We start from the raw sequence: 27,508 nt of genomic DNA, 5'->3' as shown, positions 1-27,508 counted from the left end.
GGGGGTGTGAGGAGGAGGAGGAGAAGATTGAAAGGGGAACTGAGCTGAGAAGTAGGTGAATGCCTGAGTGGTGTCAGAGATTAATGCTGGGGAGGTGGCGTGAGGAGAGAGAGAGAAAAAAAACCAAGGTAGAGAAGGGCAAGAGGAAGGTGCCCAAGGAGGAAAAAACAACCCCAAAAAACACACAGCAGCAGTGGTACCTCTTTCGCTCAACCTCCCCCTTCCTCCCTGATGCTTTTCTCCTTCTCTCTCCACTATCAGGGGTTCTTTTCTCCTCACTAGTACTTTTCCTATGCCACGATGGCGGCAGAGTAGATATCAGCAGGTAAAAGTGCTGCTCTCTTATACTTCCTGCAGGTAGGAGGGAGAATGGGAAAGGGAAGGATTGCATTAAGATTGAGCTCTGCAGCAGGTTGCAGGGGGTGGGGATGCTGCAGGGATATAGTGACCTGCCCAAAGCATGGAACCCTGCAGTTTCTCTGATTCCCCCGCCCCCAAGGACAGCCATTGTACTTATTAAAAAGATTTGTAAGCGTCTTGAAAGCAGCTGACAATTAGCTATCGTAGACTTTATAACACAAAGTTTCATTCTGCTCTGCACCTCAAGGTATGACATAACTTTTTAATTGCTTTTTCAGTGATATACCTCTCTAGGAATAGCTATAAGTCAAGTTATGTGTCTGGAACTTTCAAAAAAGAGAGCATATGTGAAGAACTATTGCTGATTAATTTGTAGCCATCAGTTGACACCTGATTTAGATAATTTTTCTATTGTACACTCAGAAGATTCCGCATAGACCGCATTCCGCAAAATATTTTCAGATTCTACCTCCTTGTATTACTCAAATAGCACACTACCATGAGTGTCTCTGCTGAAAGTGGCGATGATGCCAGGGGCATCTACTGCCTGTGCAGGGGATCCACAGAACAGCTTTGGGAAAAGTCAGCTTTTTGTGGTAAGTACTATTCAATGCCTTTCATTCAGTGATTAATCAGAATAATATAAGCAATCGCTATCATAAACAGAGATGTGTGACTGCCCCTGAATCTGTAACTCGCCTTGAGCTTGGATTTGGAAAGGCACATAATTAAAATGAAATACAAAACATTATTCAATTTTGGTTTCCAATTAAGGATTTCCTGAAAAAAGCATTTGAGATCATATGACATCATATTTGTCAACAATAAAAATATGGTTAATTCAAAATCTGTTAGCAATGAACTCCAGTAAGACTGAAATTATATTGTTGGCAAAAAAAAGTGTTTAGATGTTGCCAGTGTGTCGAAAATGTCATTTGAAGGAACTGATCTTACACAATCGTCAGTTGTACGTAACTTGAGAGTCCAGTTGGATATGAAAGATCCTGTGCTTAAGCTGGTGAAAATCAGGTACTTCAAGTTGCATATATTGTGTCAATTAAAGCCATTATTGGGGTTTGATGATTTTCGGTTAGTTGTGCAATTGATGGTACTGAATAATATTGACTATTGAAACTCACTTCTTCTAGGGTTACCAAAAAACATGATGAAATCAGTATAGATGTTATAAAATTCCGTGGCCAGAGAACTGTGTGGAGTGGGGAGGTATGAACATATTATGCTTGTACTTAAGGATCTTCATTGGTTGCCAGTATCTTTTAGAATCCATTTTAAAGGTACTCTATAAACTGGAAAACAGATGGTTGTGATCCAGATTACAGTGGTATGTGCTGCAAAGGGAATTATGGTCTGTGAACAAGGTCTTTTAGGGCCTCATTTTCCAAGCCACTCGCACTCAATAAAGGACCTTTCGCACGCGAAAAGTCCCTTATCGCGTGCGATACCAGGATGGGGGCGGAGTCGGGGCGGAGTCGACCCCAGAAGAGGAGGAGTCGGGGCGTCACCGGGGCTGACTCTGCGCCGACGCTACGGACAGCGAAAAGGTAAGTGCCTTTTCGCTGCCTATTTCGCTCCCAATAGCTACACCTCCTATGGTGGTGCTATTGGGTGCGAAACTGGCAGCGATCGCACCGCGACGGTGCGATCGCTGCCGGCTAGCGCAGGCCCGCCCCCCGTTTCGGCCCCCCGCCCCTCATCTTCTAAAGTATCGCAGGCTTGCGATACTTTAGAAAATGAGGCCCTTAGTGCCTGCATCAGTGAAGGAAGCAGCTTGAATGTGGTGCGTGAATGAGCAATTATAGTGGCAGGACCAGTACTCTGGAATTCAGTGCTGGAGGAGATACGGCTAATTAGAGAGCATAAGCTATTTAGGGAGTACTAAAAACCTGGCTTTTTAAGGAGGCTGATAATATCTAAAGGTAAAGAGATAGGGCTGAAGAGTTAAACAGCAAGAGGATTTAGAGGGGAAGGTCAAGAGTTGTTTATTCCTGTTGTATATTTTATAATATTTTGTATTGGTATTGATGATAGGAGGTATAGAAATAAGAGAACATAAATAAAATAAACATTACTCCTAAGATTTCTATCTTTTTTTGGAATCTAACTTTTAGCACATAATTTATCTTTGATTTTATCTGTAGTATATAATTGTTTACTTAAAATTTTTACATAAACCTATTACATTCTAAAACAGATCTTTTGGGGTTTATAGAGTAAATATTAAATAGATTGTTTTTAAATGCAGTTTGTGAACCAGGTAGTTTGATTAGATTTTATTTACCTCACCTTTTTTATAATGTCCTAAATATATGTGTACTTTTCATAGAACCTCAACAACCAGTGCAGTGAACTCTTTTGACCCTTGCTGCAGGAAACCAAGAGCCTTGATTGTATTTTGCTCAACTCTCTATTGAGATACACTGACATTTAATTATGGGGTGAGCAGGATTGTCACACGAAGGTCACTATTAATAAACTTACTGTTGCAATTAAAAAAAAAAGTAGGGATTTTTGTAACATAAAGCCTGCTAAATATATGGTTTCCAAGATTCAAGAAGCACTCATGTGGGTGCTACCATTTCATACATTTTGAGTGCAACTTTCACACCTATCTAAGATACAACATTTGCATGCGTAGATCATGCGGAAGATACACAATTTATAAAATGCTGCATATTTCTATTCTGAAAATATATTTTAGTATGCACATATATTTCCAACAGAAGAAACATATTTTATAAATACAGACATATATTTTGTACATGAAATAACTGTGACACAACTCAAATGAGCACAAATGAGGCCGGTATTTTATAAAGAATGCCATAGGGATGGTAACTTTAAAACAAGCGTGCACGACCCTACATACGCATGAATTTTATATTGTCTGCATAAATGTGCGTGTATTATATAAAATAAGCCTATTTGTGCATGCATGTGATCCTAAAGAGGTAAACTTTAAAATCTGTATGCATGTTATAAAATCCGATACCCGTGCACACGCGTGCCCGATTTTGTATCGGTGTGTGCATGCGCACGGGCACTCACTCGCGCGCATGGGGGGGGGGAATTTTTTTTTAGCACACGCGTGGCGATGCAATTGGGCCTTTGCCCAGTTCCCTACCCCCCAAACTAACTTTCCTCCCTTTTCCCCTCTCCATCCCGACCCCTAAACCCACCCTAACCTATTTTTTTTGTTTCAGAACTTACCTGCTCGATGGTGCAGGAGTAAGTTCCGCATGCCGGAGAGCTGCCGGCACGCGCTTCACTGGGACAGCACCTAATGGTGCTGACCCAGCCAGCCCCTGTCATGCACCTGCCCACCCCAGCCGGCCCCTTTTCAAAACCCTGGCTCTTCCATGCCTACCGGCAGATATGCGTGTGGCCAGGCCATTTTGAAAATGCGCTCGGTGTGCACTCAGCCAGCCCACGTGCGTATCTCCCTGGCTTTCCGCGTACCGGGTTATGAAAATTTACTTGAATTGTAATCATTTACATGAGAAAATATTATTTGCGTACTTTCTTTAGGATTTGTTGGCTTTTACACATGTAAGTCAGTACATTTTATAACATGGGCGCATGAGTGAAATGACCAGTTTTACCAATTAGTCCACACATTTGCCCAGTCTATCTCTAGGTCATCAAGACTCCTCTGATTGTATATCCAGGTTTCCCCTGACCCTTCAGCCAGTCAGTATTTGGCTATAAAGAGTTTTATTCTAATTTACACCTGATAAATAGCAGAAGAAAATATTTGCAGTTAACAGCCATATGCATGCCGCATTCATAGGTTATAAAATTGCAATTTATGCATGTAAATGTTGGCCACGCCCAGGAACACCCTGCCCCTAATCCACCTCTTTTTTTTACATGAGCAACTTTATTTGTGCACCGGTACTTGTGCATATATGTGCAATGTTTATAAAATAGCTCGAGTGTGAATACGAGCTATTTATGCCACGCATCTCTTTTAAAATTCAACTTATATTATTTTAAAAGTACCTGCCCGCATACTTGGAATCTCCAGGTCGCTGATATCTCCACCAGTTTACCCAATCCTTCTCCAGTTCACCTAGACCTTCACCTTGAACTAGTTTACCCAGACTTCCCACCCAAAAATGGCAGATAGCAGACAAATCTGATTTCACTTGCGCGAGTCACTTGGCAGGTGTAAAAGTGTACAAATAAGTTGTGTATCTCTCTCACAAAATAACAACTAATATGCATGCTTCTGAACCCCGCCCCCGTAATGCCCCTACACTGCTCTTTTTATAGCCGAGAAAAATGTATGTGCAAAACCGAAAATACATGTGTTCTCTTGACATTTATAAAATAGTGAGTATGCGCATACATGCTATGTTTAAACATAGACCGCCTTTGAAAATCCACTCCTTTTAATTCAGGTGAAATCTCCACTTCCCTTTTATTAATGCTTTGCTGAAATCACATTCTCAAAAATCTCAGGGCGAAAAAACCAAACATTCAAAGGTATAATCAGGCACTGCCTTGATGCAAATTTAGCCCATTGTGAAGCACTATTCATTTTCTCAGAGAAAACCTGACTTATGTTATTAATTTTTTTGATGGACCAATATGGCGATAAGCCTTTTGGAAAATAAGTGCTATCAGCAAAAGGACTATTTACTTGACGGTCATATCAGTTTTCATTAGATATGACAGCATAATAGTTTCTGTTTAAACTCTGCCCGTCAATCTAAATACCTTTCTTGGTTTTTTATTCATACTGCTCATTTGTGCTTGTCAAGGTTTAAGGACAGGTAACATGGAAAAGTAAAATATGTAGGTCAATTCAAGAGCAGCAGCTGCAATTTGAACTTCCCAATACTCTTGTTGAACTGACCCCCAACCTTGACACGGGGGATCCAAGTTGTCTGCAAGTGCCAAGGTAATTTAATCCAGGAACAGAGGCATACAGTAATGCAAGGACTGTGTCTGGGGACATGATCCGTAGTTAGGAGCAACACACTACTGACCAAATCAGCAATTATTGATTTCTAGCCATAAATTCAAAGAAAATTCTTATTATGGCTGTGAAGTTATTTTTCTGCTTTTGAGAGACACCCTCCCCCTGATTGTTTTTTTTTTTAACATAGGACTTCATTCACCATGGCTTTTCTCCCATTCTGTGGTCTATGCAGAAAAAAGTTATTGATTCATGAGCTTGCAGTTATTTAATAAGAGACAATTTGTTCCAAATCTCCCTAGTCAATTTTCTTTAGTTAGATATTACTTTAAATTTGACTCGCCTCATCTTAGTTTTCTTTTGAGTTTGTACATGCACAAAGAGGTTTTCAGAGCTCACTGGCATAAAATATTAGAAGTCAGTTTGTGCTATGTACATCGAGAACCTTAAAATATTTTGGAGTAATCTGTAAAACTCTGGTAATGAAAATGCATGCTGTGTCAAATCTTAAATTAGATGGATTTATTGTTCTCCATTAACCATCCCCTACTTTTTAAATATAAAATTTAAGTCACCTAAATTCCTGGAAATCTGACCGAGACATAAAAAGGATTTTGTATAACTTGTATAACTTTAGTTTTTTTTATGACTCATAAGAGTCTAACATACACTATCAAAAAAATACTGGAAAACCTGTCTCCTTACTTGAACACAACCTATGTTAAAGACAAGATCTTTATTTATGCTCACTCAATAACACATTTTTACATTTGTCATCTAATAATTTTATTTTTCATTAATCATTTCATTTTTTACTTTCTAAACTGTATAAATATACCTTCAATGAACATTTAAAAATAACTACCACACGTTCACTCATCCTGACTCATACAAACCCCATCTGTACCTTTAAACCCCTCAGCCTTTTAATCTCAACTCCCTCAAATCTAATTCACTACACAATTTTTTTCGGGGCAAAAGCCCTTGCTTGAATGATCCTCTACTCAATCTTTTCAATCTTTTCTTTTCTTAACGCTATAATTGCATTGCAACGTCAATTTGGTGGTGTTATATTCATTGCGTCAAAGTTATAACTTCTTCAAATCACACAGTCATTCAAACAACGGGAGAACCTGTTTCTCCGTTGCCATAGTGTCTTCAAAATGCACTGTAATACAATCTCTTTACCAGCAAATAGAAACCGCTGTCAATTCTTCGGCGTCACCCACTTAACTGTATCGAAAGGTAATGGAATCTTTTCATATGCAGTTTACGGTCACCATAGATTTTTCAACATGAACCCTCCGTATTCAAAAGTACCCGGTGGCTGTCCTGCCGCCTGCATCAGGGGAAACTTGTACACCAGGCCTAAGTCTTGTTCTTGGAGACTGAGATCTGGCATTAAGCCGAGACCTGGACCCAGGACCTAGTTAGTAGGATAAAGTTGCATGTTCCAATATGCATGCTGAGGTCATCTGAGGCAAAAATACTGTCTGTTCCTGCCTCTTGTGAATAGATGTTGTTTGTATTTTATATGTTTTAATTATGAATGTGATGAATGTAATCCACCCTGAACAAGTTGGAATGGATCGGAATATAAAACATTTTAAATAAATAACATTTTCCCCCTCTTGTGCCATCTCTTTCCTTACCCCCAATCATTCACCAACTTTGAAAGTGGAAAAATATGATGTCACACCAAGTTTGGGAGAGCTAGGTCCATTTGTTTCAAAGTAATATACGTACAAACTGCATGTATTTCTTATGAGAAAACAGCAGGTCTAAATTTAACTGGATAAACTTAATTGGCTAACAATTAGATAATGGGGTGTATTCAGTGGCACAGACGCATCACTGAATATCCTGGCCTAGTTAGCTAGATATGTTTATCGAGTTATCTTGTGGCTGAAAATGGACCTCTACATGTATACCACCTTACATAAGATTATAGTCATCTCTGTGCAAGATGAGACACAAGTCCAAGAGAAGATCATGCCTCTAGTAACAGATGTAGAGGAATGTTCAAAGCAGTTAATTAGTTAACTAGATCAGTATATGACAATGATGATACAGCATCTAGATCATCAGCAATCACCACAGGTGCAAGGAGTTTAGCTTGGCTTAAAGCCTCTAGTCTAAGAGAAGATGTTCATAACATGCTGACACACCATGTGTAGGGGATAATCTTTTCAGTGAAAAAGTAAAGGAAACAGTAAATATTATCAAAGAGCAGTCTACTGACCTTCAATCTTTAACATCTACTGGTGACCAATCGTCTCAGAAGAGATATCACCACGCATTTAAGAATCCTTATTATTACTATTCTAAAAGGAGATATAACATATTCCTTTTACAGATTGATACTCTGCCCTCTCCCCTCCCCACCCAGCAATAAAGCCAAACTCAGAAGCTCCATCCATCAACAAACAAGATTTTGGCCTACAAAAAGAATACAGCACTTGACTCATCAGCCTTTTCTATAACCTGGTATGAATGTTTGATTACCATCTGAAATAGGAGCATCTCTAACTGCAGAACCTTCCATTTGGTGCCCAATGATTGCTAATTGCAATGGACATGTGGGTTCTCAAAATAGTCAATCAGGGTTACTGCTTAAACTTCCAATGGCTACCTCTGGCAGCTGCTCCATATCTTGTCATTCATAAGATCAGCAGCTGATGTTAGAGAAGGAAATAAGGTCCCTTCTGACAGATAATGTAAGAGAACCCATTCCCTGAACACAAAGAGAAAAGAGGTTAAAATACTTCATCATTCCAAAGAATTCTGGAAAATTGCAGCCCATTCTAGATCTCAGAAATCTCAGTGTATTTCCGAAAAGAGAAACATTCAAAATGAATTCTCTAGGCACCATTCTACCTCATTCAGAAATGGGAGAATGTCTGACTACTCTGGATCTCAAATATGCTTATGCCCACATTCCAATAAACAAGTTAAATAGGAAGTACCTGTAATCCTTTTTTTCTGGAATGGCATTGGTTCCAATGGCACACAAAATAAATTGCTATGTGAAGCTGTCTTCACTAAAAATCTTTCCCCTTTCACTTTATCCCCAAGCTATGGATTCTTTCTGTGGGGTGAAATCAAACCTCCCAGGTCCAGGCGGTTTTGTCTGTATTACTATTACTCTCTTTTGGAGTTCTGAGAGGTTGTGGTGCAGGGCCAGACAGGGGGGATACAGATGGAGTGTTCAAAATAACTTTACTAATTCTTCATAATAAATAAATATCCAATCAAGTCATGTACTGTCTTTTTTACAATCTGTGCTTTCTCTGGGGAATATACATTTGGGATTTTATATCTTCTTCCTCTGTGTAGTTCTCCTTTACTCTGGGATTTCAAGATGTCACTCCTGTACTGAGTGTATAAGTTGCCCTAAACTTGCAGGGAAATCCTATGTATGAGGGGATCCTCAAATCATGGAAAAATGTCTTATCTTAGGTCAAAATATTCCGATCTTTCTTCTCCCGAACCTGTGTCTTATGTCCCAAAAGTAGAAATCCAGTGAAAGGACTCCCAGATCTTTTCCCTTTCTCTCCCAACCTCTTGATGTGACCTTCCTGAGGGCCAGGTCCAATGATAAACAAGGTGAACCAGGCTCCTGAAGCCCTGGTTCCAAGGTGAGGAGGGGTAGCCTTCTCACAAACAAAAATGAAAAACTCTTTCTAAAGCAAAAATCTCCCCTGGAAGGAATGCTGTCACTGCAACTGCCACCTTCATTTAAACATGGTCTCACAGGTCTTTAGCTCCAGGGCATCGGATTAGAGGAATGACCTTCACCAAGAGTACCCCTGGGTTTCACACAAGTGAAAAAAAAATTCAAAGTACTAAAATCTTCACAAAAGTCTCTCTATCCAAAATGAGACAGCCCTCTCAGGCAAGGAATGCACTGATAAGGAGGCTCCTCTTAAGAAATACACCAAGTTAGGTTAGTGGGCCTAGCTTAGCAAGGGAAACCAAAAATAGCTCCTTTCTCTTCAAAAGCTAACTCAAACTGACACACAATTTACTCCTACTCCTAATCTCCCCACATAGACAAAGAACAATCCATCACAGACAGCCTCAGGGGGAGATGGAGAATGGTCTGCCCTTCTCATATCACCTACCAGGGTAAGGATCTAGAACCATCTAGTGGGTGACCTGGGGGGGGGGGTCCTCAAATACCCAAGATCCTTACTGAGAGAACACCATTACCAATAAAAAATCCTTTCTTTCAGCCTGACAGCAACACCAAGAGCACTTACCAAATGTTTGGCAGTAGTAGCTGCACATTTGATAAATAACAATGTGATGGTGTTTCCCTATTAAGACTGGCTAACACTGAGCAAATCCTGCAATTTCAGAGAAAACATTGTTTTTGCAATTCAGACATTATAGTTCCTAAGATTTGTCATAAACTTCAAAAAATCTCAACAGTCTCTGACTCAGTTAGAATTTATAAGAGCATGTCTGAATACTCAAGAATGCAAAGCATTCAACCAAAACACATGGTAAACAAGCTGATAGCCCAAGTTTTCATCATTGCTGGGTCACAGCCAGACTGTTTATAAGAAGGTTGGGCCAGTTTATGTAGCACCTCTAGCATTTTTGAACATGAACATGTCTAGCATGTCAGTGGCATCTCAAGTTTCATTCAAATCAGCATATGCATCCTCTGTCTTCCAAAATTCCAATAACTAAGCAAGTCTATCGGTCCCTATATTGGTAGACAGTGGTGTCAAATCTTCAACAAGGACTCAATTTACATTCTCTGAAAGTCCAGAGCATTATAACCACTGATGCCTCACAGCAGAGTTGGGGAGCTCATCTTGATGCAATCTGTATACAAGGAAAATGGACCTCCATGCTGCACATCAATCTCCTAGAACTAAGAGCCATATACAAAGCACTCCAAGTTTTCCAGTCATGGATACTATAATCTGTCAGCCAGATACAGACAGACAATCAAGTAGCAATATTGTACATAAACAAACAAGGAGGAACAGAGTACTGGCAACTATGCAAGGAAGCTCACAAAATATGGTCATGGGTGCCAATAAAAAATAATAAATCCCATGCAGTTCTTCTACCAGGAAAAAAACATTGCCATGGCAGATACTTTGAGTCACTGTCTCCAGCCTCACGAATGGTCTTCTACATCATTGTTTAACAGATCAATTATTCTGGCAATGGGGAACTCCAAAAATAGATCTTTTCCCATCTCCCCAAAACCACAAACTTTCATGTTACTATTCCAAGAAACCAGCTAAAGATTCATTGGCATCAGACGTGTTTTCAATTCCTTAGAATCAGGGGTTAAGGTATGTTACTCCTGGGGGAATTCTGCGAAAAAAATTTAAAATTCTGCGCACAAAAACTTAAAATTCCGCAAACTTTATATTGGTCAAAATAACACTATTTACATGACAGTCTTTAAGTAATTACATTTTAAATTAATTCAGAAAAAAGTTATTACTTAAAGATGCAGAATTTTAAATATTTTGAGCAGAATTTCCCTAGAAATTCAGTGTAAGAGTGTCCCTTACACTCGCTCTCCCTACTCCCCTGGCCACTTTGCCCTCTCAGGCCCCAACTCCTCCACCTGGCAGTATCTCTCCCCTCCACCTCTAGGCTCAACCCCTTCCACTCTATCACCAGCTCCAGAGTTTGACCCCATTCTCAGTACTGCCCCTCACACATGCTCCCTCTGTCCCTCCCTCTCTCACACACATGCTCCCTCTCTCTAATACATATACACACACCCTCATACCGGCTCCCTCACTCTCTCGCACACACACACATCCTCTCATACAGGGCCCTCTTTCTTGCATACACACCCACACAAGCTCCCTTTCTCTCTTACACATACATCCTCACACAGGCTACCTATGTCTCTCTCTCATGCACCCGTTAACACAGGCTCTGTCTCACATGTACACAATCCATTCACACAGGCTAGCACCCTCACATGCACACAATCCCTTTTTCATACACACGAGCTCCCAATCTCTCACACACAAACACACTCCTTCACAATTTCCTCATATAGGCTCCCTCTCTCTGAAACCCACACTCAAGCATCCCCCTTCTACCTCCTATGCTCTCTGTCACACCCTCATGCTCTCTCTCACCCTCCCCTCATATAGCTCCCTCTCTCTGAAACCCACACTCAAGCATCTCCCCCTTCTCTTACCTACCATGCTCATATAATGGAGAAATTACTTACCTGATAATTTCATTTTCCTTAGTGTAGACAGATGGACTCAGGACCAATGGGTATTGTGCTCTTCTGCTAGCAGATGGAGTCAGATTTCAAAGCTGAAGTCACTCAAGATATACCCCTGCACTAACCTTAGCTCTTCAGTATTCTCTTCGAAAAGCCAATGTGGATATATCTTTGCTTAAATATCTTGATTAAACTTGAGTAAAACTTTAACTGGTTCAACTAATTTCCAAACTGAAGACCACCAGTGCACTCAACCAATTAACGCTGACACGGACAAACAGTGGGTGTCTTGAACTAGGGGTAGGCCGCGTCTTACCCGTATTTACTTAGTCTTGAGGTTTGTTATCAGAGGTTCTCCTTTTTCAGGGCAGCTCTGGGCGGGATGCTGAGTCCATCTGTCTACACTAAGGAAAACGAAATTATCAGGTAAGTAATTTCTCCATTTCCTATTGTGTAACCAGTTGGACTCAGGACCAATGGGATGTACAAAAGCTACTCCCGGACAGGACAGGAGGCTGCCCGTGGCCCACTTAATACTGCCCTTGTGAAGACTGCATCTTCCTGGGCCTGAACATCCAGGCGGTAGAACCTGGAGAAGGTGTGTATGGAGGACCACGTTGCCACCTGACAGATCTCGGTGGGCGACAGCAGCTTGGTTTCTGCCCAGGAGACTGCCTGGGCCCTTGTAGAATGAGCCTTAACCTGTAGAGGTAAGGGCTTTCCTGCCTATGTAGGCTGCCTTGATTACTTCTTTGATCCAGCGGGCTTTGGTCACCCACGAGGCTGCTTCTCCTTGTTTCTTCCCACTGTGAAGAATGAACAAGTGATCCATTTTGCGCACTGATTCCGATCTTTCCAGGTATCGCACCAGGAGTTTGACGACATTCAGGTGGCAAAGAAGGCATGAGTCTTCCGAGTCCTTATGTTCATCTGGAGCTGGTAGCGCAATGGTTTGGTTCAAGTGAAACTCAGAAACCACTTTCGGAAGGAAGGAGGGGATAGTGCGCAGTTGTATGGTTCCAGGTGTGAACCTAAGGAATGGTTCCCGAAAGGATAGAGCCTGTAGTTCGGAGATGCGACGAGCTGAACATATTGCCACCAGGAATGCCATTTTCAATGTTAAGAGGCATAGGGACAGACCTGTTGGTCTGAAGGAAGCCCCAGCTAGAAGCCCCAGCTAGAAAGTCTAATACTAGATTGAGATTCCATAGATGCACTGGCCACTTTAGGGGTGGTCGGAGTTGTTTAACCCCTTTCAGGAAGCGGGACAAGTCCAGATGGGTTGATAGCCGGATACCATCTACTTCTGCTTTGAAGCAGGCCAGTGCGGCTACTTGGATCTTGAGGGAGTTGAGTGACAACCCCTTCTTCATACCATCCTATAGGAACTCCGGAAACATGGGAATCCTGGCTGCCTGAGGGAGGATCCCGCGGTCCTCACACCAGGCTTCGAATACTCTCCAGATCCGTATGTATGACACTGATGTGGAGAACGTGCGCGCTCGGAGCAGGGTGTCAATCACGGCCTTTGAGTAATCACGCTTCTTCAGGCAAGTCCTCTCAAGGGCCAGACCATAAGAGAGAATTGAGACGGATCTTCGTGGAGAATCGGGTCTTGCCGGAGAAGGTCCCTGTATGGAGATAGGCACAGAGGGTTCCCCGCAAGGAGTCTTTGCATGTCTGTGTACCATGGTGGTCTTGGCCAATCCGGGGCCACTAGTAGAACTAGTCCCCTGTGCTGTTCTATCTTGCAGATGACCCTGCCCAGTAGTGGCCATGGGGGGAAGGTGTACAGTAAGTCTTCCTCTGGCCAAGTCTGGATGAGAGCATCGATTCCTTGGGATTGCGGCTCTTGTGTGCGGCTGAAGAACCTGGGGACTTGGGCACTGAGACGGGTGGCCAGTAGGTCCATGGCTGGGAGGCAACAGCAATTTACAATCAGTTGGAAGGCTGTGGTCACAGCGTCCATTCCCCCGGGTCCAGGCTCTCTCTGCTGAGGAAGTCTGCAGAATTTGTCTTTTCCTGCGATGTGGGAGGCCGAGATCCCTTGTAGGTTTATCTCTGCCCATGCCATGAGAGGGTCTATTTCCAGAGACACCTGCTGGCTCTTGGTTCCTCCCTGGTGGTTGATGTAAGCAACCGTTGTTGCATTGTCCGACATTACTTAAATCTCTTTGCCTCGGAGTCTGTGGCTGAATCACAGGCATGCTAGTCTGACTGCTCAAGCTTCCAGGCGGTTTATGTTCCATTCCGCCTCTTCCTTGTTCCATTGTCCCTGGGCCATCAGTTCCTGACAGTGGGCTCCCCACCCTTGCAGGCTCGCATCCATTGTGAGCAAGATCCAGTTCGGTGGGGATAGGCTTACTCCTCTGCTTAGGTGGTCTTCCTGTAGCCACCACTGGAGCTGAGAACATACCTCTGCTGGTAGTTGGAGGCGAATTGAGTAGTCCTGGGATAGTGGGTTCCATCGTGACAGGCTGGAGTGGTCACATATGGGCCCTTGCCCAAGGGACAACTTCCAGGGTTGATGCCATGAAGCCGAGGACTTGAAGATAGTCCCATACCTTGGGGCATGCATTGGTCATCAATCATAGTAATTATTCCATCAGTTTCCTTCTCCTCAGAGGAGGGAGGAAGACTTTGTTCTGTTTGGTGTTGAAATGGGCCCCCAGGTACTCTAGCGATTGAGAGGGCTGCAAACTGCTCTTGCCCGTGTTCATGACCCAACTGAGTTCCTGCAGTAGGCTCTTGACTCTGCATGTCACCTGCCGGCTCTCTTCTGAAGACTTTGCCCTGATTAGCCAATCGTCCAGGTAAGGGTGTATCAAGATCCCTTCCTTCCTCAGTGTTGCCGCCATGACCACCATGATTTTTGTGAAGGTTCTGAGGGCAGTTGCTAGGCCAACCCCTTTTGAAGCTGGCCTCCGGGGCATCCCATTCCAGGTCAATCAGTTCCTGGATGGCTTCCATCATTGGAAAGTAGCACGAGGCCTTACGAAGGGACACCAAGATAGGGTTCTTCTTTGGTTCTGCCATAGGATCCGTGCCAGGAATACCCAGCATTTTCAGAGTCTGGGAAACAAGGGCTGGCAATTCATCCTTGTGGAAGAAGTGAAGCATGGTTCGGTATGGTTCCATTTCTGGAGGGATTTCTCCTTCTTCCAGGGAGTCACTCTCATCATCTGAGGTGTCTGGATTCCTGTTAGGGAAGTTCTTGGTTAGGCAAGGCATGTCTCAAGGCATCCGAGCAGGGCCAGGAGGATCTTGTGCTTCCGGCAGGGGTTGAGCCTGGGGCGCAGCTGGGGCTGATTGCGCCTGAATGAAGGCTTGCAGCCCTTGGAAAAATTCCAGCCAGGAGAAGGTCCCTGGGTCCATGTTAATCTCAGAGGGAGTCGGAGTAGGGGCCCCCGAGGTGCCCTCCTTGGGGAAGCCATCACAGAGATGCATAGGTCCAGGGAGCTATCATCAGTAGTTCTGGAACCATCTCCCAACAGTAAGGGACCAGGATTTGGTTCCCCCTGGGATTCTTCGCAATGTTGACACAGGCAGGACTCCAATTCAGGCTGCGTGGCTCTTATGTGGCAGGCTGTGCAAAGAGTGCCTTCTGGTCTTCTTGGGCACTGGTGCCATTGTCTCTATGTGTTTGCGCACGTGTTGTAAACGCGGCTGTGTGTGTAGTTATGCACATGGGTGCGCTCAGTTGTGCACGCCGATATGCGCGCTGCTGTGCGTGCAGCTATGGGTGCGTTTGTATTGGACGCACGCAAATTAGGCACATCAGCCGCCCGGCCTGCCTGCCTCGCGCGTACCACCGGCGAGAAGGAAAGATGGCATCAATGACCCCCGTGCGTAAGATGGCGCCCCCCAAGGGTCTCAATGTGTGTGGACCCTTGCACCAGATTGGGGCCTAAGCTAACCAAGGCTGCTCAACCCGATCGGTGCTCCCTTCTAACCTCGCTGGGATGGATTCGGTACGGCAATCCAAGCTGTGGAAACCGGAGACCTGAATTTAAAGTTTTTTTTTTTACCTGGTCTTGGTGTTTACTGATTGTGTGCCGGACGGTCTCCAGCTGCGGGGGGAGAGGGAATTACTTTCACCGCCATGCTCGTTTCTGCACCAGCTGCCTTTCAGCCACACCTGGGGGCTAAGTCCACACCGGGAACTGGCAACCTGACCAAGGCACACCTCTGAGGGATATCGGAGATCAACCTCAGGAATTCTCGACTGGGGGAGGGACCCTTAGGTATCACCGCAGGTGAGTGGGGCTCGATCTTCCTTAAGGCACATTTTGTTTCTTCTCTGCTGTAATTCTTAACACTATTCTAGTGTGTGGGATAGTGTCCGCATCTGCTAGGAGACAGAGAGATACTGAAGAGCTGAAGTTACTGCAGGGGTATAACTAGAGTGACATCAGCTTTGAAATCTGACTCCGTCAGCAGAAGAGCACAATACCCATTGGTCCTGAGTCCATCTGGCTACACGCTAGGAAACTAAAGATTTTCCCAAATTTTCTAATGCAACTAGAAGGCACTCTTCTTCTTCTCAATCGTCATTCTCTAGCCCTAACAATATACAAAGTGAGTTGATACATAACACGTCTCTACTGCCTGAAGTAAGAAAGGAACTTTTAGCAATCAGAAAATCATCTATGAAAAGTTCTTATAATTTCAGGTGGAAAAGATTCCCGTTCTGGTGTGTGAAACACAACAATGATTGCTTTTCCTGCCCTCCATCCATTCTACTACAATATCTCCTGCACCTAGGCTGAAGTCCAATTCAGTAAGAATACATCTGCCCGCAATTGAGGCATATCAACAACATTTGGAAGGTCTTCCTATCTCTCACCATCCTCTAGTTTAATGCTTTATAAAGGGATTATGCCAACTGAAAACTCCAATCAAGGTTCTACCACCACAATGGGAATTAAATATGGTACTATTGCAATTAATGAAACCTCCATATGAACCTCTAACATCGACAGATCTAAAATACTTAGCATGGAAAAGTTTATTCCTAATAGTGGCTACCTTCAGCTCACAGATTCAGTGAATTCAAGCTTTGGTGCATTACACCCCTTATACTCAAATGATTAAGAATAGGATAGTTTTAAGAATGCATCTGAAGTTCCTACCCAAAGTAGTGACACAGTTCCATTTGAATCAGTCTGTTTTACTCTCAGATATTTTCCCAAGACCTCAGTCATAATCAGCACATCAAGCTCTTCATACAATGGATTGTAGAAGAGTGATAATTGTTCTATTTAGTCTTCACAATTATTTCTCGGTTTTGAAGGACCCAAGAGAAAGGACTTCTGGTGTCAATGTTGTTATGATGGATTATTCACTGTATTTCACATTGTTTCTCAGCGATGGAAGTATATCTTCTGCACAGAATTAAGACACATCATGTGTGAGTATCTTCAACTACAAACTGCCCTGATCAAAGATATATGCAAAGCTTCTACCTGGTCATAAAACACTACTGTCTGGTTCGAACCTCATGAAAAGATAGAGCATTTGGACAGATAGTTCTAAAGAACCTAAATAGATGCTTCAACTTCCCTCCTCCCATCTATTTGGGTTGTAAAATATATATATAAGTTATAGTGAACATTGCATTCCTAAAGCTAGGGAGTCCCCACTTGTGTGGCTGACTTTGTTCCTGCTTATCCACAGAGAAAGCTCAGATGCTTACTTGTTCTCCATGTACAGCAGAACAAACAGTCACACAATCGCTCTCACCTCCCCATAAAGTTGAAGCTAGCTTGGAAAAGGACCGAAAGATTCATAAAGCAATACAAACTTAGGTAATTTTGCGCATGCTCAGATTTGTTTTATTCTGAACTTGGGAGAGAGAATGCACCGACACAGCACCATGAGATGTGTCACCTAATTGTGTGGCTGTTTGTTCTGCTGTCCATGGAGAACACCAGCCACAGGTAAGCATCTGGACTTTTTAAAGTACATATGGCATGTATAGGTATGTGTTTAAATACTCAATCATATATTTTACAGTTGTGTGCCCAATGCAAACGTCTTTGAATTTCATATTCTATGTTTGGTGCTGTACAGAAAACTCTAATCCTAAATGGGATGTTTCAGGTCAAAGCATGACAGAATGGTAATAATGTTTTATACAGATTGAAGTTTGGAGCCTTTTAGTGAGGGTATTTCTGGTGATGCTTTTTCTGTGGACAGTCAAACATCCACTTCAAGTGTGAAGTGGATGTATGACTGTCCCTTCCCTATACCTTCCCTTTTTATGGCAGGATGTTAGAGGTTCCAGAAAGGACAGTCTACAGTTTTCCATATCGCATGTATAATACATATCTGAACACACCCTTCCTCAATTACTGAAGCTTCTGCTTCCTGCAGCTGCTCTACTGACACTCACCCCTTCTACCACAAATGTACCTGATTTCAACTTGACTCAGACATCAACCATCTTTTAAAGATAACTGCCTGCTGCTTTCCCAGCTAGGCTTTAAAAAAATAACACAAAAATAAAAATCCATTTGCTGCTTCCTTAGTAAAGGAGCATCTGGCTTTTGTTTAAAAATACATCCTGCTGCTGTTGCCTTAGATTGTGCTTGAACTCCCACCCCTGCATTTTAAAGCATTCTGCTGAAGCGAGGCTAGGGGCTAAAATCTGGTGCTGCTTAAAGCAACTGGCTCAGAGGGAGGATATGAAAGGCGCTCTGGTAGACTACAGAATTGAGACAAGGGATAAAAGCTAAGAGACTCTTATCATTTCCTTCTGCTTTAGTGATTATATTCATACTGGTCCCCCCTATCTCCCTCCACCAGCATCACTACAATGACTCTTGTGGCAAAGGTCCCCTCTCTATCTTCAACCTCACCACAGATATTGCTGTAGATACTATTTGTCCCCACAGCCTCTTCTCATAGCATTAAAAAAAGAGTGTAGAGACATAGAAAATACAGAGGAGTTAGGGGAGGGTGATACTAGAATTAGAATAGGAGGAAGAGAGGGATGAGATAAGATGGAAGAGAGGGATGGGTGAAACTAGAATTACACAGGGCCAGTGCTTCCATTAGGTGAACTAAGTAGTCACCTAGTGCACCAACCCCTTAGGTGCTGGCATAATTGCCAGCATGAGCCCTTGGCCCGCCACTAAAATCATTCAGGGAAAGGCCCAGTGGGGCCGACAGCAGAACTCAAACTGCCCGCAGATGAAGATGAAGATGAGAAGGCCCAGGAAGACTGAGGGCAGAGCCCATCCCGTCCATGGCTGAAGAGGAGGAGAACGGCCCAGCAGTGTCACAGGCAGAACTCATCCCTCCCACAATCAAAGATGAGAAGGCCGAGAGAGCCATAGCTGAAGGCGAGATGTCAGGCAAGGCCATGGGTGAAGCCCAATTTGCCTGACACAATGGAGAGGGGCCTGAGAGGCCTCCAGGCAGAGCCCATCCCACCTGTGGTTGAAGACACATAGGAAAGAGCCACAGGAGGTGCCATGGGCAGAGCTCTTCCTGCCCACAGTGAAAGAAGACAGAAAGAGGCCTGGAGTGAGAGAGCAAGGGAGCCTATGCTTTTTGTATGCGAGTGAGAGAAAACATAAGAACATAAGCATTTACAAACTGGGCTCAGTATCCTGTTTTCAACAGTGGCCAATCCAGGTCAGAAATACCTGGCAAAATCGCAAACAATAGAGAGAGAGGATATGCCTGTGTGTGAGAGAGAAAATATGTGTGTATGTGAGTGAGAGACAGCGCCTATGTGAGTGAATAAAAGGGTATATGTGAGAAAGGAAACGTGAGTGTGTGTAAGTGCGAGAGTGTGTGTATATGTGTAGGAAAGTACAAGAGAGTGAGAGAGTACGTGTATGTGGGAATGAGAAGGAAATTGTATGTGTTTATATGAGACAGCATGAGAGAGACCATGTGTATGTGTGGGAGAGGCTGTAAGTGTGTGTAAATGAGAGAAAGAGGAGAAAGTTTGTGTGCAACAACTTCACTCCTCCCAACTTCACGACAATGTCAGAGCATCTGAAAATGAAAACTTCCCAAGTATGGAGGGGGATGGCTAGGCAGAAGACCAGCCCTTACTCAAGCCCTGCAATCCTATACCACACTTGTGAGGGTGTATTGTAACCCCAGTCAGGCACCCCGTGATATTCCTTTTCCACCAAAAGTAATTGCATTGCAAGAAAAGTGGTTATTTCTTTAGAATATGAAGACTCCATTATCAGCAAAGCTAAATAGAATAAAACTATATGTGGAAACATTAACGTAAGAAATACCATACTGGGTCACATCAAAGGTCCATCAAGCCCAGCATCTTGTCTCTTACAGTGGCCAATGTAGGTCACAAGGACCCAGTCAGAAATCAAAGAATAGATTCAATCCTTCTTGCTCAGGGATAAACAGTGACTTTCCCAAGTCTACATGGTTAATGATTTGTGTGCTGCGTGAAAAAATACTCTCTCTGATTTATTTTAAATGTATTTTCTATTAAATTCATTGAATGTCCGATAGTCCTAGTACTATTTGAAATGGTTCTCTGTTTGTTATTTATAGACATTTGCTATTCTACTTTTTTCCATGAGTGGCCTCAAGGTAAATTACAAGTTTACAATAAGTTGAACGAAGGTTATTTACAAACACAGTTGAATCAAATTTACAATGGATGCAACTGAGAGCCCAGGTATATAATTTACAGTCTTTACTAGAAGGTTCAGGTACAAAGAGTTTACCCATTCCATACCACTCAAGATTTTATAGACCTCTATCATATCTCCTCTCAGCCATCTCTTTTCCAGGCTGAAGAGCCCTAACCTATTTAGCCTTTCCTCATAAGGCTGCTCTCTTCCATCCTCTTTATTGTTTTAATAATACTTCTCTGTACCATTTCTAGTTCTGCTATATCATTTTCAAGATGAGATGACCAGAACTGCACATAATACACTGGGTGTCATCGTATCATGGATTGATATAGAGGCATTATTACATCCTCTGTTTTATTTCCATTTCTTTCCTAATAATAGCTAACATACAATTTGCTTTTTGGCTACCGCCACACACTGGGTTGAGGATTCAAAATATTGTCCACAATGACTTCAAGATCGTTTCTTGTGTGTTCACACCTAATACGGAACCCAGCAATGTGCACCTATAGTTTGGATTATTCTTCCCTATATGTATCACTTTTCACTTGTCCACGCTAACTTTTATCTGCCCAATCCCTGAGCCTCGTAAGATCCTCTTGCAATTTCTCACAATCCACTTGTGATCTAACAATTTTGAATAATTTTGTGTTATCTGAGAATTTGATCACAGATGACACTTCACTCCCTTTTCCAGATCATTTATAAATATATTAAAAAGCAAGCCCCTGGGGCACTCCACTATTTACTTTTCTCCAGTTGAGAGAAATAACCATTTAGTCCTTACTTTATTTCCTATCCTTTAGTCAGTTACCGATCCACAATAGGACTGTAATAGCATGGAATGTGGCCGTGGGCTTCAGTAGCCAGAGGACAGGAAACGTCCTGGATTCTAGCTTCCAGCAAAAAACAACTTTTATTATTTATAGAATAAAAATACCCAAGGTCAGATTACTTCAGCTGCTTAAACAACAAAAGTCAAATGCATTCACATATGCAGAGTTTCAATGTCTTCCCTGGAGCTTCCTCCTCGTAGTCTGTCTCTCTGCACCTTCTTAGGTCTTAGATTTTATCTCCCTTCTCAGGGAAGTGCCCTCTGACCTGGTTTCTTATCTTGGGTATCTCTTAAGGTAGACTGGACTAGATAGCTGGACCTGGTCCTTTAAGGTGTTCTCATCTATATACTCCTTCACAAGGACATTGCCTTCTTTCTCATGGCTTTTTAATTTCATTATGAGTCCTCCCATGAGGGACTTTGTCAAATGTCTTCTAAAAATCCAGATACACTATATTAGGGGTGGGCAACTCTGGTCCTCAAGAGTCACAAACAGGCCTAGTTTTCTGGATATTCGCAATGAATATGCATGACATAGATTTGCCCTATAATGGGGGCAGTGCATGCAAATCTATGTCATGCATTTTCATCATGAATATTTTTATTTATTTTATTTATTTTTAATTTTTATATACCGATATTCTTACATCCGATGTAAATCATACCAGTTTACATTAAACAGAATAGCAGGAAATAAATTTCCATAGTCTAATACAATGAACATTTCTAATTAAAATTGTTAACAAGCGAAAAGAAAAGGTAAAGAATTGGAATAAAGGTTAAATAACAGAAAAATATAAAATATAAAAGATTTTTTTTTTTTTTAGAAGCACAAGGGTTGCACGAAGGGGTGCACAAAGGGGAGATTTCACAAACCTTGTGAAACAAGCCAGGAGAATGTTAGTTCTTGAAGATACGATCCCTACCTCTGAGGCATTAATTACTAATATGGCTAAAGACAAATTAGCTTTGCAAAAAACAATTCATAATATCCTAAAAGACAGACCTGTTTGTGGCTCTTGAAGTCTAGAGCTGGCTACCCCTGCACTATATCATCTGACTCATCCTTGTCTACATGTTTGTTAACCCCTTCAAAAAAAAAAATCTAATAGATTTGTAAGGCAAGATTTCCCTTGCTAAATCTATGTTGGCTCTTCCCCATCAGTCTATATCTATCCAGAAGGACAGTAATTTTATTCTTTAAAATAACTTCTATGATTTTACATGGCACTGATGTCAGGCTTACCAGTCTGTAGTTTCCCAGATCACCCTTAGAGCCCTTTTTAAAAATAAACATTATGTTGTCCACCCTCCAGTCCTCAGGTACCATAGCTGACTGAATAAAAGGTTAGAGATTACTAGTAATAAGTCTGCAGTTTCATTCTTTTAGAACCCCAGGGGTAGATTTTATAAAAAAGCGCATGCACATACTTTTGTTCGAACACCAGGCGCAAACAAAAGTACGCTGGATTTCAATAGATACGCGCGTAGCTGCGCATATCTGTTAAAATCCAGGGTTGGCGCGCGCAAGGCTGCCCAAAATCGGCAGCCTGTGTGCGCCGAGCCACGCAGCCTGCCTCCGTTCCCTCCGAGGCTGCGCCGAAATCGGAGCTGCCTCGGAGGGAACTTTCCTTCCACCCCCCCCCTTCCTTCCCCTACTTAACCCACCCCCCCCGGCCCTATCTAACCCCCCCCTACCTTTGTTGCACAAGTTATGCCTGCCCGAGGCAGGCATAAGTTGCGCGCACCAGGCCGGCCGCCAGCCCGCCATGGTCCGGTCCAGGGGCTGGTCCAGAGGCCGTGGCCATGCCCCCGGAACACCCCCGATGACATGCCGGCCGTGACACGCCCCCGACATGCCCCCGATGACGCGCCAGCCATGACACGCCCCCCAGGAAAGCCCCGGGACTTACGTGCGTCCCAGGGCCTTGCGCGTGCCAGCAGCCTATGCAAGATAGGCTTGGCGTGTGCAGGAGGGTTTGGGGTAGGTTTTCAGGGGTTACGCGCGTAACCCTTTGAAAATCTACCCCTTAGGGTGTATACCATCTAGTCCTGGAGATTTGTGCTCTTTGCTTTGTTGATTTACTCTATTTCATCTGTGATTTGATTCAATTTCTCTGAATCACCACCCGCAAAGATTTTTTTCAGCATAGGTATATCCCTAATACACTCCTTAATAAAGACTTTAGCAAAAACATAATTTACTTTTTCTTTTGTGATACCGGTCCACCATTTTGCCCCTTGGTCATCTAGTGGTCCAACCGACTCCCTCACAGGATTCTTGCTTTGAATGTGCTTGAAAATGTTTTTGAGTTTTTGCTCTCCAACAATCTTCTTTTCAAATTCTCTTTTGGTTTGCAGTACTTATGCTTTTTCTATTTTCTTCATTTGAATCCACCTTCTAGTTTTTGAAAATGTCCTTTTGGCTTTAATTGTCTCTTTTATCTCACCATTTAACCAATCTAGCAGTTGTCTGGTCTTCTTTCTATCTTTTTTAATGCATGGAATATATTTAGCTTGGGCTTACAAAATGGTGTTTTTAAACTGTATTCATGCCACATGCAAACTTTAAACCTTTGCAACTGTTCATTTTAGTTTTATTTCTTCATTTTATCAATATCTCTTTTTTATGTTCATATCTTTTTTTATTAATTTTGCAAATTAAACACAAAGACACTAACAAATTCTTTTCAATGCCCAGTGAGGAATAACACTAAATCCTTTAAAGAACAATCCCCCCTTTTCCCATCCCCCTGTTGTCTCAAGTCCATCATAAGTCCATAAGAGACATCATGTACTCCAGTTCAATGTCTCCATTTTTTAAGTTAAATTCTACTGCAGTGTACTTTCCTTTATGTACTTCCTACAGTGGTAATGTTAAATATGATTATATTATGATCACTCCTGCCAAGTGGTCCCCATCCCTGTTGTCAATTGCATCAGTTCCTGCATTGTAGTGAAGATTACATCTACAGTTGCCCCCCCCCCCCCCCTCTCATCGGTTCCAGGACCAGCTGCTCTATACCAGCATTCATTTATGGCTTCTAGAAACTGTACCTCCCTAGCATGTCCTGGTGAGACATTTATTCAATAAATATTGGGGTAACTGTAATCTCCCATTATTACTATGTTTCCTAATTAGTTACCTTTCCTAATTTCTGTTAGCATTTAACTGTCTGTCTCTTTATTCTGGCCAGACAGGTGGTAGTATGCCCTATCACCAGTATACCCCACCACCCATGGAATTTCTATCTGTAGAGACTTCACAGTGCATTTTGTCTCCTGCAGGACATATATTTATTATTTAACATCATTTGTGAATTGCTTTATAGATTGAAACAATCGCCCAAAGCATTGAACAAAATTAACAAACAAAACCAGATATATGATTCACAAATTTAATAATTATAAAATTAAAATATAAGAAAAAAATACATTAAATTAAATAAAAAGAAAACATAGTGCCATCACTCCACAAATGTAACCTGGCCTATCATTTCAATATAATTTGTACTATGGTATCACAGTGTGCCATTGATCATCCTCCCTCCACCAGGTCTTTGAGATACCTATTATGTCTATATCTTTGTTCAGTGCCATACATTCCAACTCTTCAATTTATTTTATACATTTCGGGCATTCACATACAGGCAATTCAAAGTATGTTTTTTTTATTGTATTCACAACCTGCTTAGCAGGTGAAATGGGTAGTTTGGCATCATTTATCTCTGTATGCTCTTTATTTAAATGTACCTGGCTACTTCTGCCTCTATCACAATTGTTATATTGGGACATTCTAACTTCCTCAATGACAGTATCCTTTGAAGATACCACATTGCAAACCCTATGCTCCTAAGCAACTATTCACTTTTCCCCATGATTTAGTTTAAAGGTTGCTCTGTTTCCTAGAACATAGGGCAAAGCAGATAGTCACTCAGGATTGTATCCAATTGGATACAAAACTTTTGAATGATGGAACAAACCTTGTGAAACAAGCTAGGAGAATGTTAGTTCTTGAAGATACAATCCCTACCTCTGAGGCATTAATTTCTAATATGGCTAAAGACAAATTAGCTTTGCAAAAAAGAAAAACAGAATTGAAATCCTTGAGAATAATGCTAAGAATAAATATTTGGAATGTATTAACTTTGCTAAGATTAAGGATATTTCTCCTGTTAAAATTGTGAAGAGGTATATGCCTGATGTTGTTTGTATGTCTAAAAAGGCCTTGCTAGCTTTTATATCTGCATATTTTTATCTTTATGAAATTCAAGTGGAATTAAATCAACTGTTGGAGACATAATAATTTAAAAATTTTGATGATCATGTTGAGAGAAGTCTATTTTAATTGCTTATTTTTTGATAACTCCTAATCACAATTAGTTGTTAAGATTTTTATGTGCAAATGAGAGCTCTCCTTTTTTTGGTTATCAGATAAAATTTTTCCCAGATATTAACTCAGCTCACTCAATTGAGACAAAACATTTTTTAGGTATTTGCCTACTTATATTCCTCCTTTCACCATACTCTTACTTAAAGGAAACAGCAAAGCTGTGCCAGTGCACAACAGCCATTCAGGTGTAACAGTATGCCAAATTCTGCCCCTCTAATCATTTTTGCCCTTTACTTGCATGCCAGTAATGGCCTCGGCTGGCCTGAGTGTCCTCAATTGTGTCAAGGGTTTCATCCACACCCTGCTCCTATTGTGAGATCAGTTAGTACAAATGTCTAGGGAAGAATGAAGCTCCTCACTGGGAAGGGTCATTTGAGTTAATAAAATTCCTGTGCCCATTTGACACAAGAAGGAAGTTGGAGTCAGTCTTAGAACAGGGCTGAGTTAGCAAGTGCCTCTCCTTGCAGAGGACACTTGGGTGGTTTTTCCCATCACAGGGGAAAAACAAGGAGAAGTGGTCTCTCTTCATCCAGATGGGTGTCTGGAGGAGAATCTGTTCCTACTCAGGGAAGGTGCTGGGACCTAGAAAGAATTTGGCCAGGCCTTACTGGAAAGTAGTGAGAAGTCCAAGACAGGGAAGTCCTGGGATTCCAGTGAGTACTGAAAAGAAGAGTTTTGGAAGTTCTGAATCTGAGGGTCCAAGGAGGAAAGGATCCCCCGGAAACAGAATATGAGAGGATTTGCACGGGGAGATCAAAATCTGTCTTCCAGAGTAGGATTCAAAGGGGTACCTGACAGACAAGGAGTAAAGAAAGGGGCCTCTTGGTGATAATTGACAAGATGTGAGAAAGAGAGAGAAAAAAGAGAAGAAACCTTGCTCTACCAAAAAGGTATTGGGAGGCCCAGAGAGGAAAGGTATCTATCTCAAAGAGCTTACTAATTCTTGTGAGTTTCTGTAAAGCATTCTAAAAAAAGGCTGAGTTTATTTTTTATGACCTGTTTTTGGACTTTCTATTACTTGCTCATATTGCAAAGATATACCTGTAAGGTACCTTTAGCAAGATATAAGCCTTAGAAAGATATAAGCCTTTCTAAGCTTAAAGACCGAATCTATCTCAAAGGCAATTAACTGCTGTCCTGTTTATAGATTATATCCTTACATAAACAGAGACATTTACTATCTCTGAAGTTAGAAGCAAAAGCAAGAAACTGATGGAGAAGGATGGAATGAGTAAGACAGACCTGAGTTTAACTGCTTTAGATATCATACATAATATATATTATAACATAAGACTCTGACAAGTAAGAATCTAAGACTTGTACCAGAACTCAGCATAGCATAAGAAGATGTCCAAGAAACTGCAGATGTAAAATTCAGGAAAATTACTGTGGACTATTTCTAAACAGGCCAAGATCATCAAATAAGATCAGACATTGGCATCCTTGCTATCCAATCATATTTGAAATGAAATCTAGCCAATTGATAATAAATTTCTGGCATCAAAGAGTGTCCCTCTGATTGTTATAAGGCTCATTCATACTCAAAGAGATATCTGGACATGATGTCAACTAACCAGATGTCTATGAACTGTTTAGCAACCAAATTTCAGCCACTCATGAGCCAGATACTGACAATGACAAGCTTAGATTGTAAGCCCTCTGGGGATAGGGAAATACCTACAATACCTGAATGTAATCTGCTTTGAAGTGCCATAAAACAGAATATAAGAATCTAAAATAAAATAAAAAATAAGCTCTGCCTATGATGACTTTATATAAAACCACCAGCGTAGAAGTTTAAATCAGGAAGATTGAAATGAACAGAACCAAAGACATCACAGAGGGTTTCAGCAGCACAGAGACATACCCTGGTAAATTTATTCAATTGGTAATGACTTTTAAAGCAGCTAAATTTCAGGTGATAAGGATGGAGATCGTTTGTTCTGTTTAGGGTTATCTGACCAGATACACAGAGTAAACAATGAATGGAGTAAACTTGTATAATAAACTTACGTGATTCCATTATTGTTTCCTCTTCCTTTCAGATCCAATAGAGTGGGGCCCAGGATCGGGAGTGGTTCCCTAGCAGCCCTAATTTACAATACCACTAGTAAAGGCTTTATTTTTT

General features: G+C 41.9%; 1 protein-coding gene across 1 annotated transcript in view; it reads right to left on the bottom strand.

The window, feature by feature from the left end:
- The window catches only part of VPS13B (vacuolar protein sorting 13 homolog B), a 2,198,633-nt gene that overhangs the window by 135,123 nt on the left and 2,036,002 nt on the right, over nucleotides 1-27,508 (bottom strand).

This window comes from Rhinatrema bivittatum, chromosome 2 (genome assembly GCF_901001135.1).
Source record: "Rhinatrema bivittatum chromosome 2, aRhiBiv1.1, whole genome shotgun sequence".
NCBI classification, from domain to species: domain Eukaryota; kingdom Metazoa; phylum Chordata; class Amphibia; order Gymnophiona; family Rhinatrematidae; genus Rhinatrema; species Rhinatrema bivittatum.
This window is presented reverse-complemented; position numbering and strand designations above follow the sequence as displayed.